The sequence below is a fragment of the Oncorhynchus kisutch genome, linkage group LG10 (assembly GCF_002021735.2).
Source record: "Oncorhynchus kisutch isolate 150728-3 linkage group LG10, Okis_V2, whole genome shotgun sequence".
Lineage (NCBI taxonomy): Eukaryota > Metazoa > Chordata > Actinopteri > Salmoniformes > Salmonidae > Oncorhynchus > Oncorhynchus kisutch.
In genome coordinates, this window is record NC_034183.2 from 43120734 (window position 1) to 43135518 (window position 14785).

At 42.3% G+C, this 14785-nt stretch overlaps 1 pseudogene; it reads left to right on the top strand.

The window, feature by feature from the left end:
* LOC109897227 (protein crumbs homolog 1-like) overlaps positions 1–14785 on the top strand; it is a 63648-nt pseudogene that overhangs the window by 15202 nt on the left and 33661 nt on the right.

Genomic DNA, 14785 nt, shown 5'->3' on the forward strand with positions numbered 1-14785 from the left:
ATTTGCGGGACTATGGTGAGTGTTGCTAATATAGCCTAACCTTTTTAGTACCTTGTTCCGGGCTCTAGATTATAGGAAGTGGATGAGAACCGTTCTCGGGGGCCCATTCTAATCAGACATGTTTAAGCTGCGATAGGTTCGTTCAATTTCGAATTCGTGCCAGTCGTCAAATCCTTCTGAGACTATTTTCTTCACACACAAGATTAGTCCACAGCCAGCCTCAATCCCCTCTTTCAGATGAACCAATCTCACCTACTTTTGTTCTGATGTTCTTCGACATGACACAATATGATTCCACAATATGTCCACCTTCTCCAGACCGGAGAGGGCATCCTCCAATGTCGAAATCCGTCCCTCTGCCCCATCCATCCGCTCTTGTATTGCATCAACTTTTTCCTTTAGCTCAGTAGTTGTTGTTTTTAATCGTACATAGACATCGGATGCAACACTCAACAAAGTCTTATTCACCTTTCCCATTTGCTCAAATATGTCCTTCGGATTTACCTGTTTATCCATGTCTTGGTGTGGGGATTCAGGAGGACTTGCTGTTTGTTTGCTAGTTGATGTGGTCTTCTGTGAATACAGCGTGTGAGCTTGAGAAGTTCTGAGCGTGTCGACATTAACGGCACTTTATATTAAACTGTACTTCAAATCAATATATTAAACACAAAAATGAAAGTGTATGCTGTTGCATTTCAACATTTACATGTGGGTTTTAAGAGCTATCTGAAGTCCTGCCATCTTTTTCGGTGGTCCCACGTGACTCAAATGACCAGTATTGTCTTAACCATCATAAATTACACTTGACCCCTCAGTGGCGATTTTAGCATGTAAATCTTGGTGCGGCAAACTAGTGGCATGCCAGCAAAGCCACTACACAACCCAACACTAAACCATACATTCATTGCACTATAACAGTGACGAACAGTTCCCACAAATTGTTAGGGCCTACTTAAAGCTGTCCCAACAACAGAAATTTATTTTCAGCACCACGGAGGGAATCCTTACCACAGCTACACCTGGCTATCAGCAGAGCCTTGTCTGGCAGCAAAACAGTTCATTCAGCCTCATCTACTGCATTTTTTGAAAACAGGGCTGATTTGCTTAAACAAATGTGGTTTCTACTGACAATTGAGATGTACAAACTATGGCAACAACGAGTGGATAAGAGGCAATCCGAGTCAGGATGGATGTAGTCAATATAACTATTGTCCAGCAATTTTGAAATGTACAGCGACAGAATTCAGAACAAGGACCATTCTTACAGTATTACACCAAGTCAGAACAGTAGGATAATTAAAGAGGGCATATAAGCAGACAATATTTAATGGTTACATTTCTCTAAAACAGGCTATAGGCTACATGTGCACCACCAAGATAGAACCGTAGGCTAAGATATGAGAAGGACAGGGACCAACTTATTAGGGTGAGGCACATGGGCTACTAACAGCTTACTACACAACATACACTTAGTATTACTTTCTTGGCTACAGTATACATATCTCCCTGGCACATTACGTCATACATGCAGCAGCATACAATACATTTTCGAACTCACCTTGTGATGTGCTCACTTGGAATTCTGAGTTGGATGAACGTTCAAAATTATTTCCAAGTCGAAGCTAGTTTTTTTCCGAGTTCCCAGTTGTCTCAAACTCACTGAAGTCTGAGATTTCCCAGTTCCAAGTTTTCAGTAGTTTTGAATGCGGCAGAAATCATGCTGGATTGACATCATGGCCAATGTTCTCAAATTTTACTAATTGGATATCACGAAATTGGGGAGAAAAACAGGGTAAATAAATAAAAAGGATAAACATTCACATGCAACACCATGTACCAGAAGTTACGATCTTGTCTCATTGCTGCAACTCCCCTAAGGACTCAATGAAGGTCGAGAGCCAAGCCACACTGCTTCTTGACATACTGCTCGCTTAACCCAGAAGCCAGCCGCACCAATGTGTCAAAATGACGACCGAAGTCAGCTTGCAGGCACCCGGCCCGGACAACGCTGGGCCACACTAGGCCGGCTGTGACACAGCCTGGATCAAACCCGAGGCTGCAGTCGCGCCTCAACACTCAATGTAAAATTTGCGATTTCCAACTTGTTGTGTGATGTTTATGTCCAATGGCTGATGAGCCTATAATTTCTCTTCATATGACAAGGATAGAAAAGGATTTGCCAGTAGATTGTCGACTTCATTCATTATTGATGCTCAATGCTGCGGTAGATATAACGTGACTTGACATCATTTTATCTGTGGCCAATGACCTTGAGCCTTCTTGGATGGGCATTTCTAATGTAAGTCTATGGCAGCACCCAAGGGGCTTGAATTTTCGAGCTCTACCCATAGATTTTGCAGTGATGTAGTGTCCCGAGTGACAGAACACTGAGGCAATCACGGCACAACTAGAGACCACAGAAGCACTGAGCTAGGCTGAAACACCTGCATTTTGGAGCTCAAGAAAGCAAAAAAAGAGACCTGTTTGCATGCGGCTGTCACACCAGCCTTCGCTTTGGCTCCCCATCCTGTCCAGCTCAGGCGTTCGGTGTCGCCGAACCTACTGCTGGCAAACGCCCTTCACTCATCAACCCCTGACTTGTCTCGTCATCATTACACACCTGGTTCTAATCCCCACTCTATCACTGTATATATATATATATATATATATATATATATATATACTCCCTCTGTCATTGGTCTTTGTCGGTCATTGCAAATATTACTTGTTTTTCTGAGAGGAATCTCTCCTACTATTTCCTAAGCACTTCATAAAACGTATGTTATATACAGTGTCAATATTTTTGATCACTATGTTTGATGTACAGTTGCAAGATGACATGGCGTCATACTCCGTGTTGTTCTGAACAGAATGAGCCTGTTTGTCTATATTTCGTCTCTCACAGTTGATAAACAATTATAGACCTCTACATGCTTTGTAAGTAGGAAAACCTGCCAAATCTGCAGTGTATTTTTTATATTTTATTTATTTCACCTTTATTTAACCAGGTAGGCTAGTTGAGAACACCTTTATTTAACCAGGTAGGCTAGTTGAGAACAAGTTCTCATTTACAACTGTTTTCTTGCTTCACGAGTCACATCTTTTTCATGTTATTACCAATATTTTGTTTTAGTTGTATGAAAAGCTCTTCCAAAATAAAGTAATTATACTGATCATGATGTTGTGGTTGTTGTTGTAGTAGTAGTGCCATACCAGAGCCCTGTTCTGGTTCTGCAGCAGGATGACCAGGAGAAAGCAGGCCTTAGTGAAGTTGCTGCTTCCCTTGTCAGGCACCTTGTCTCCTGCCTTCTACTGTAGATCTGCAGCAGATCCAGCAGCATGTCCACAGAGTTCTCTACGTCACACACCGCCTTGATTGTCTTGTCATACTGGTGGAGGGGGACACTCTTAAGGAAGGAAGGTAGCCACGAAGCCAGAGAATGTTCATGTTTAGTAAAAAAAAAAATATATGAAACAAACATTTGACATTCTGAACAGGGCAATACATATCACATAAAATGAAAGTAATAAGAATTATTATTATTTTTTTTACCTGTGTGGGATTGATATGGGCCTGGGTACAACACAACACAGTGGCTGTATGAAAGCACTACAGGAATGTGGGAGGAGGACCCACCTTGGAGAGGTTGAGGATGACATGGATGGCACAGGTAATGAACCCCATGCAGGGGATGATCCATATGCAGCTGCAGATGAGCGCCGAAGATGACCAGCGTGGCTCCGCTCATCACCAGACACTCACAACACTCCGGGGACAGCCAGTATGCACACACGCACACAATTCTTCTACTGCCAATCAGTTTCCCTAACACAGAGTTCATCATATCAGTAGTCCAATAGCACCATCCAGTGTACTACTCTGGCTCACATAATTTGCTGCAACCATTCATATGGTAATGAGAAACATTTTATGTACACCAAGTGTATAAAACATTAGGAACACCTTCCTATATTGAGTTGCACCCCTTTTGCCTTCGTTGGGGCATGGACTTCGTCGGGGCATGGACTTCGTCAGGGCAAGGTGACGAAAGCATTCCACAGGGATGCTGGTCCATGGGGTGGTGTGGTCTGCCAAACGCATCACAGGAGCAAACTACCTGGCCTCCAGGACACCTACATACAGCACACAATGTCACAGGAAGGCCAAAAAGATTATCACGGACAACAACCACCCGAGCCACTGCCTGTTCACTCCGCTATCATCCAGAAGGCGAGGTCAGTACAGGTGCATCAAAGCTGGGACCGAGAGACTGAAAAAAAGCTTCTATCTCAAGACCATCAGACTGTTAAATAGACATCACCGGTTATGTAACCTGCACATTAGAGGCTGCTGCCCTTTAAACATATTCTTGAAATGACTGGCCACTTTAATAATGGAACACTAGTCACTTTAATAATGTTTACATATTTTTGCTTTACTCATCTCATATGTGTATATACTGTATTCTATTCTACTGTATTTTAGTCTATGCCACTCTGACATTGCTCATCCTAATATTTATATATTCAATAATTCCATTATTTTACTTGTAGGTTTGTGTGTATTGTTGTGAATTGTTAGATATTACTGTACTGTTGAAGCTAGAAACACAAGCATTTTGCTCACCCGCAATACCATCTGCTAAGCATGTGTATGTGACCAATAACATTTTATTTGAGGACCAAACAAAGACAGTGTTTCAATCTCGTTGTTTCTGAGACCACATTATAGAAGAGAAGTGATAGTTGGCCTCAGACAACAAAACACACTGATCCAAGGTCAGTTGACTTAATCCATCCTAATAGGAACAGTACTTTATCTGTCAACTGATCCTAGATCAGCAGTTAAAGGTACAGTTGGAGTCAGAAAGGTTAAATACACCTTAGCCAAATACATTTAAACTCTGTTTTTCACAATTCCTGACATCTTCCAGACTCACATTAAGAATCTCCAACCCAAAATGAAATCTAGAATCGGCATCCTATTTCGCAACAAAGCCTCCTTCACGATGTCATTTACAAAATATCCTCCAACACTCTACTCAGCAAATTGGATGTAGTCTATCACAGTGCCATCTGTTTTGTCACCAAAGCCCCATATACTACCCACCACTGCGACCTGTATGCTCTTGTTGGCTGGTCCTCACTACATATTCGTCGCCAAACCCACTGGCTCCAGGTCATCTTTAAGTATTTGTTAGGTAAACCCCTGCCTTATCTCAGCTCAATGCACACACACACACGGACACGGACACGCACACACACACACATAGCAACACCCACCCGTAGCACACGTTCCAGCAGGTATATTTCACTGGTCATCTCCAAAGCCTACACCCCCTGTGGCCGCCTTTCCTTCCAGTTCTCTCCTGCCAATGACTGGAACGAATTTCAAAAATCACTGAAGCTGGAGACTTATATAGTCCTCTATAACGTTTCGACATCAACTGTCAGAGCAGCTTACCGATCACTGTACCTGTACACAGCCCATCTGTAAATAGCAAACCCAACTACCTCATCCCCATATAGTTATTTATTTATTTTTGCTCTTTTGCACCACAGTCCCCAGTATCTCTACTTGCACATCATCATCTGCACATCTATCACTCTAGTGTTAATTCTAAATTGTAATTATTTCGCCACTATGGTCTATTTATTGCCTTACCTCCCTAATCTTACTATATTTGCACACACTGTACATGGATTTTTCTATGGTGTTATTGACTGTACGTTTGTTTATTCCATGTGTAACTCTGTGTTGTTTTTGTCGTACTGCTTTGCTTTATATTGGCCAGGTCGCAGTTGTAAATGAGAACTTGTTCTCAACTGGCCTACCTGGTTAAATAAAGGTGAAATCAAACATTAAATTTAAAAAACAGTCGCGTCAAACAGCGTAGCCAGAATAACAGCAAAGTAGGTTTGCGTTTGTTTGCGTTTGTTTAAGCTGTTTTCTTGTGACATTTATTTGGATACATCCATAACAATGAGCTAATGATGCACAATTTCACCTGGCATAGAAAATGTGGTCTCTCGTTAGAACACTTGTTGTTCAGAGCAGAAGAGCTAGCCAACAACTCAGCTAACACAATCACTTCAAACTGAAGCTGGAAAGACAGCCAACCAACTGCATTTCTATTGACATTTCTTTATATGATGCCAGCTGGTTCATGATTTCGACGGCTGAGAAAAGCTGCTTGCCTGTCTCGTCCCGACTGCTGACACGTTCATTACTCTGGGACAGCTGGAGATCGAATTTAAATATTGAAACAATGTTGCAAATATCAGCGAGACAGACGGCAAGGTTTATAGAAATCTCCACTGTTGAAAACTAAATGTTAGTTTAAAAGAAACACGAGATAATGTCTAGATTATTTTTATAGTGGAGAAGTTGATAAAATGCCTGGTTGGGCTGATGAGACAGTGATTTTGCAGTCAGATGGACCAGAGTAAATAGACATTTTAGCCATTGGTAACTTGTGGACACAAGCTGGAATATGGTTTTAACCAATCAGCATTTCGTTTCCCAAAGGCTGAAGCAGTCCCCCTTTCTCACCATCTCCAATTTCGCGCAATTCTTGAGCTCAGGGCATGCCCGGCCCAGCATGCATTTGTAGGCCATTTGCTGCTATAGCCCCTTGCTTTAGCTACTGTCATTGAATTAGCTAAATATTTTCATAAAGAAATGTAACCTTTAATTAACTAGTCAAGTCAGGTGCAAAATCAAGGTGACTTACAAAAATGAGGAACAAGAGCAAGAGAGGGAGTGCTGTGATGTAGTGTCCACAACTAAAGAATAATTCTGGAATCTGAAAGGACACCTATCCCGAAAGCATGATGGTGTACTTACGACACTGATCAAAAATATAAACGCAACATATAAAGTGGTGGTCCCATGTTCCATACACAAAAGAAGCCTATTTCTTTCAAATTTCACACACAAATTTGTTTACATCCTGTTAGTGAGCTTTTCTACTTTTCCAAGATAATCCATCCACCTGACAGGTGTGGCATATCAATAAAATTAAACAGCATGATCATTACACAGGTGCACTCTGTGCTGGGGACAGTAAAAGGCTACTCTAAAATGTGCAGTTTTGTCAAACAACACAACAGATGTCTTATGTTTTGAAGGCAATTGGCATGGTGACAGCAGAAATGTCCCTCAGAACTGTTGCCAGATAACTGAATGGTAATTTCTCTAGCATAAACTGCCTCCAACGTCGTTTTAGAGAATTTGGCAGTACGTCCAACATCAGACCAAGTGTATGGTGTCGCGTGGGTGAGCGGTTTTCTGATGTCAAAGTGCCCCATTGTGTCGTGGGGTTATGGTATTAGCAGGCATAAGCTACGAACAACGAACACAAAGGAATTTTATAAATGGCAATTTAAATGCACATAGATACAGTGACGAGATCCGGAGGATCATTGTTGTTGCAGTCATCTGCCTCCATCACCTCATGTTTCAGCAGGATAATGCACAGCCCCATGTTGCAAGGATCTGTACACAATTCCTGGAAGCTGAAAATGTCCCACTTCTTCCCTGGCCTGCATTCTCACCAGACATGTCACCCATTGAGCATGTTTGGGATGCTCTGGATCTCAGTGTACGACAGCATGTTCCAGTTACCGCCAATATCCAGCAACTTCGCAAAGCAATTGAACAGGAGTGGGACAATATTCCACAGGCCACAATCGACAGCCTGATCAACTCTATGTGAAGGAGATCTGTGTTTCTGCATGAGGCAAATGGTGGTCACACCAGATACTGACTGCTTTTCTAATCCACGCCCCTACCTTTTTGTAAGGTATATGGGACCAACAGATGCATATCTGTATTCCCAGTCATGTTAAATCCATAGATTAGTAATGAATTTATTTCAATTGACTGATTTCCATATGAACTGTAACTAATAAAACATTTGAAACTTTTGCACGTTTGCATTTTTGTTCAGTATATGTGCACATGCTAACAGAAAAGAATGAGGTGGGTAGCTAGCTAAGTGTGTCATTGTTACACAGTATTTCTAAATAAAAAGGCATTTGTCGTTTAATTTAAATTCCAAGTAAGGCACTTAATGATTTAATACAAAATGTTTAAATGCTGAGCACTATAATGTCCCTGCCAATCTAGTGTGTCGCACTTGCAAATGCTCCTCAATTTATTTATATGGACTTCAAATCATTTAAATAGGTTAATAATATAGCCTAAATAATTCTCACTACCCCTTATGGCTCTTGACCCATTTTGAGTGTTTATATGCTGTTTAATACAACATGTAGCCTATTTGAACTGATGAGTTGGAACGTATACGGCGGGGATCAGAAAGCAGGTGCAGAAGGTGAGTTTAACCAACACTGCTCCATGAGGCGTGTGAACAGTTTGTGTCATGAACAGAGCTTGTGCCCATAGAAATAGACGTGGTGCGTGTGCATGCGTGGGATGTTCCCCAATGCTAGAAGGAGGGCCCCCGAGTGAAAAAGTTTGGGAACCCCTGAGCTAGAGGTTGGTTGGAGAGAAAAGCAATTGATTGACTGACCAGGGTCAAATAAACCACCATTTCTCTCAAATAAAAAGTCTGCCGAGATAAAATGATGATTAAAAGCAACACTTATCCCATTTTTCTCAGTTATGCCAGGTCAGACAGAACTTGCTTAGGCAGAGAAGAAGATGAATTTGTATGTGCATGTACTAATGTTTTCCTAAATGTAAAAGGATCTGCAGCAGAGTCAGAGCTTAAAAAGTAGCTTGATTTAGCTTACTTAATCGAGATAGTACATCTGCAATGTGTCGGGATGGGTGGTGCATGCATGTTTACTAACCTTCCGCTCCCATAGAAAGCTTTTGTTTGTTTAGTAAATGACATGGGTGCTATAGCATCTACAGCAGGGGTAGCCAATCCTCATCCTCCTGGAGACCTACTGGGTGTAGAGGCTTTTGCTCCAGCCCTACTCAAAAAACACCTGAGGTAAAGTTGGCCATCCCCGATCTACAGTATGCATGATGCCAGCTCATCTGAGTGGAAGTTCTATATTCCTGTATGCTGGGCATTAGGAGGAGCCATGCTGTTCATTCCTTCCTCCCTCTAAGATGTGTTTTGTAAAAACAACTGAATGGATTAATCCACTAATTAGTATTGGAGGCAACCTTTTTACAGCCAAACAAATGAAAAGAGGAAAAACATAACTGTGACTGACTGGCAGTCCAGGTGGTGTGTCATTAAGCTCTGATGTGCTGTGTGATTAAGTAGCCCCACAGCAGCTATGAGGCTGTGCTTCGAATGAATGGAGTGATAAATGCTTCAAATGAGTGACTTCTGTCTGCCTGCGGTCGCTATGGCAATAGAGGCAATGCAGAAATGGAACTGTGGAATTGGTTGCCATGGAGGCACGCTGTGATGCTTTGTGAGGCTAGTTTGCAAATGTCCTTGTACTGGTATGGATAATGGTAGGATTATTTTTTCAAAGGTGGAAAGAGAGGCTTTTGTGTCAAAGGCTATTATAGAACACAATGGTTGTGTGGGACAATGCAAAGCATGACTCATTGTAACACATGGCTAAGAGAACAAAACATGGATGTCTTTTAGTTCACCCTCACTAAACACTTACCCTTTTCAATATCAATACAATTTTCTGGTGGTACTGAGTACTGACATATTGGTACGAGAATGTAAAAAAGAGAAAGAGAATGTATGAAAGACCTTTTCATTAAATAATAAAATAATATATACCAGAAAAGTCTGCTGTGACATTTCAATTTCCCCCCTGGGGATCAATCAATATTAGTTGAATCAGAAATGTTTGTACACGGACAGAATAAAAGCCAGAAAACCCTTGGCCCTCCAGATGTGCAGCGTCCCACCCCTATGCTAACAGAAACACATCAATCAGACAATCAATCAAAACTATATTTCCTGTCCCCAGGTGTGTCTCGCCTGAAGGCGAGGTCAGAGGTACCGGTAACGGACCAGTGTTCCCCAACCCTTGCTACAGCCAGGCCATCTGTCATAGCCGTGGTGATGGATACTCGTGTTTCTGCGTGCCTGGGTTCCAGGGTGTGCGCTGCCAGATAGAGGTGAACAAGTGTGTCACAGCCCTGCAGGAACGGAGCCACCTGTATAGACAGAGTGGGCAGGTATGACTGTCTCTGCAGCCCAGGGTTTACAGGTAAGATGAGAAGAGACAGCTCCTTCAGGGCTTTGTTCAGTAGTTACCAAATGGGAAAAAAAAATTGAAACAAGCATGTGTTATGTGAATTTAGGTCGCAAACCCTCTTAAATGGTTTAGATCAAGGGGTGGCCAATCTTAGCTGCAGAGGTCCGGTATGTGAGTGCAGGCTTTTGCTCCAGCCAAGAAGTAACACATCTCTTAATAAACTAGTTTTTAATTATAACTTTGATAAGTTGTATCATGTGTGTTCCCGGTCAGGATGAAGATTGCTCAGCACTGACCCAATGAGTAAAACAGATGCCATCTAGTGGCAATTTGAGTTATGTACACTAGTCCTCAAATCTAACCCTCTGTTCTATAGCCTCTTCTATGCTATAGCCCATACATTTAAAAATAGAAATACAAAAACATGAAATCAGGATATCTATAGGCTTTCCATGCTCGATAACATCCAGTTATAGAAATAGAGATTTGCTCATGAAAGATCATCTATGGGTAATCCTAGCTCTTTAGAGAATCTTAGGAAAGATTAAATACACACTTAGAAAATATTATATTTTGCTATGTAGCCCATCACCCTGTGTTCTGGTTTACAGTATGATTGATCTGGGATTCAGAATGACATAGTAGAACACAGATGAAAGCCACGCAGGGGGGCTTATGTCAAAACTGACACAGAAACAAACATTAACAACAACACGAGTAAAGGAACCAGAGACTCTAATATCAGTATATAATGATACGTAAGCCATTCAACATGAAATAATTTGACATTGAGTATTATCTCCACAGGTGTATGTTAATATTCCCCTTCATGTTTCCATAAACTGACCTGTCCAGATGGTTTGGCTAGTGTGTATTATACGACCAGAGCCCTGTGACTGACTCTGTCGGCCATATTGGATGTTTGATGTTCCAGATGCCACCTGTGAGGTCCAGATTGACGAGTGTCAAGGGTGGGAGTTGTCATGACTACGTCAACAGTTTCTCGTGTACCTGCATGTCCAGTTTCCAGGGAGACCACTGTGAAATCGAAATTGACGAGTGCCAAGACCAGCCATGCCAAAATGGGGCTCTGTGTCCTGAAGGGGTTATTAATGAGTAAGAAGTTTGTGTGTGTGTGAGAGATTAGAATTTTGTGGAGTAGAACAAGAAACGCCTGCATAATGCTTGCTTGTATAGCTTCACTTTTTATTGGAAAAGTAATTAGCACTGAAACTGAAAGATCTGTAACTAAAAATCATTATCGTTCAGGTACAGCTGCGACTGCTCTCAGACCACCTTCACTGGGCAACACTGTGAAACTCCTCTCCCTCCATGCAATCCCCAGCCCTGTGTCAACAGCGCCACCTGTGTGGAGGACGAGGGGAACTATACATGTGACTGCTGGCCAGGTACAGTACAGTACAGTCACAGTTACGGAACAGAAAGCACAGTAGGCATGTCATTTGTTCTTGAAATGGCACCTGCAGCCCCTCTCTAGACGTCCCCTAAGAAGGTATGAGAGTAAGGTGGAGTGAGGGAAAGACAGGGATCTCATTCTAAGAACTTGGTGAGAGCGTGGTTGTCCTATGGTTATTTTGCATTCAAGCTTCCCTCAACTTCCTGGAAATACTGCAGGATAATTGCTTGGTTTTGGAACATTCTCAGCACATTAAGGAACTTGACAAAAAAAAACTTTATTTTCTTGGTTTCCTAAAGATTCACGAATGGTTCAATTTATTTTTTATTTTGAGTATTATTCTAGGAACACTAAATGATTTGACATTGGGAATGTTGTCAAAGTTCAGAGAACTTTCAGAAACAACATCCTTCTGTGGGAATTTCAGTACTTCCATACAACATTCCATACAAGTTCCCATCTGGTTTGATTTAATGTCATGTTTTTACTACATTCTGGGAACGTACTCAAAAATGGTGTGACTTAACTGATGTTCTCAGTTCACCGGATGTGCTACCTGTCCCAGACCTGCTGTTTTAAACTCTCTAGAGACAGCAGGTGCTGTGAAAAGCTATGAAAAGCCAACTGACATTTACTCCTGAGGTGCTGACCTGTTGCACCCTCTACAACCACTGTGATTATTATTATTTGACCCTGCGTGTCATCTATGAACATTTGAACATTTTGGCCATGTTCTGTTATAATCTCCACCTGGCACAGCCAGAAGAGGAATGGCCACCCCTCATAGCCTGGTTCCTCTCTAGGTTTCTTCCTGGGTTCCGACCTTTCTATGGAGTTTTTCCTAGCCACCGCACTTCTACACAAATCAAATCAAATCAAATTTATTTATATAGCCCTTCGTACATCAGCTGATATCTCAAAGTGCTGTACAGAAACCCAGCCTAAAACCCCAAACAGCAAGCAATGCAGGTGTAGAAGCACCTGCATTGCTTGCTGTTTGGGGTTTTAGGCTGGGTTTCTGTACAGCACATTGTGACATCAGCTGATGTAAGAAGGGCTTTATAAATAAATACATTTGATTGATTGATTGATTGATTGATTGATTGATTGATTGATTGATGGATTCAGAGAATGTATGGTTCTCTTTTATGTCAGTTCTTGGTAATATTCTGGGAATGTCGATAAGCTCTAAATTCTGTTCTCAGAACATAAAGAAAACTTTCCATGAAAACCACAAAAACATTAGCAACTTTCATAGAATGTTCTTAGTGTTATTTAAAAACACATCCATTATGTTCTCAATATATTGAGAAAGCTATCCATAAGAAATAAAAATAAATGTAACCCTTAGAACATGTTCTAAGAATGTTACTTAAAACATACATTCCGTTCGCAGAACATTAAGAAAACTTTCTATATAAACTATATAAACCACAAGAAAACTTCATGCTGCGTTCGTGACCAAGTGGGGAGTGGGAATTTACCACCATAGAGTTAGATAGATGACTCTAGATTAATAAAACCTATTTTAGCATTGGCATTGCCATTGAGGCCTTCCTATGGGTGAAGGAAGGATTACATGATTTCATCCGGGTCATCAGGAGGAATCAGCCAATGGATTATACTCGTGAGCAAACATTCCATAACTGTAGGTGGCAGTAAATAGCTAACCTTGGCTTTATACCTGTTCAAACAACACAGTCTACCTGGCTGTATGCACCCTTTCAGTATGTTTCCCAACTCATAGAAGTAGTAGGGGAAAAATGGACTACTTAAAAATGGAGATGGCCTCAATGGTTCTGTCCATATGCTCACAAACAACATCATGGGAAAGGGTGGTACCAAGCCAGTACAACCTAATGTCAGTACAACCTAATACAACCTAATGCATTCAACTGAAATGTGTCTTCAGAATTTAACCAAACCCCTCTGAATCAATGGGACATAGAGAATGATAGAGATATCATCTTTATGTATGTTTTCCACATAAGACTGGGTTAAATACACTGCTCAAAAAAATAAAGGGAACACTTAAACAACACAATGTAACTCCAAGTCAATCACACTTCTGTGAAATCAAACTGTCCACTTAGGAAGCAACACTGATTGACAATACATTTCACATGCTGTTGTGCAAATGGAATAGACAACAGGTGGAAATTATAGGCATTTAGCAAGACACCCCCAATAAAGGAGTGGTTCTGCAGGTGGGGACCACAGACCACTTCTCAGTTCCTATGCTTCCTGGCTGATGTTTTGGTCACTTTTGAATGCTGGCGTGGCGGTGCTTTCACTCTAGTGGTAGCATGACACGGAGTCTACAACCCACACAAGTAGCTCAGGTAGTGCAGCTCATCCAGGATGGCACATCAATGCGAGATGTGGCAAGAAGTTTTGCTGTGTCTGTCAGCGTAGTGTCCAGAGCATGGACAAGCCAGTACATCAGGAGACGTGGAGGAGGCCGTAGGAGGGCAACAACCCAGGAGCAGGACCACGACCTCCGTCTTTGTACAAGGAGGAGCAGGATGAGCACTGCCAGAGCCCTGCAAAATGACCTCCATCAGGCCACAAATGTGCATGTGTCTACTCAAACGGTCAGAAACAGACTCCATGAGGGTGGTATGAGGGCCCGACGTCCACAGGTGGGGGTTGTGCTTACAGCCCAACACCGTGCAGGATGTTTGACATTTGCCAGAGAACACCAAGATTGGCAAATTCACCACTGGCACCCTGTGCTCTTCACAGATGAAAGCAGGTTCACACTGAGCACATGTGACAGATGTGACAGACTGGAGACGCCGTGGAGAACGTTCTGCTGCCTGCAACATCCTCCAGCATGACCGGTTTGGCGGTGGGTCAGTCATGGTGTAGGGTGGCATTTCTTTGGGGGGCCGCACAGCCCTCCATGTGCTCGCCAGAGGTAGCCTGACTGCCATTAGGTACCGAGATGATATCCTCAGACCCCTTGTGAGATCATATGCTGGTGTGGTTGGCCATGGGTTCCTCCTGATGCAAGACAATGCTAGACCTCATGTGGCTGGAGTGTGTCAGCAGTTCCTTCAAGAGGAAGGCATTGATGCTATGGACTGGCCCGCCCGTTCCCCAGACCTGAATCCAATTGAGCACATCTGGGACATCATGTCTCGCTCCATCCACCAACGCCACATTGCACCACAGACTGTCCAGGAGTTGGCAGATGCTTTAGTCCAGGTCTGG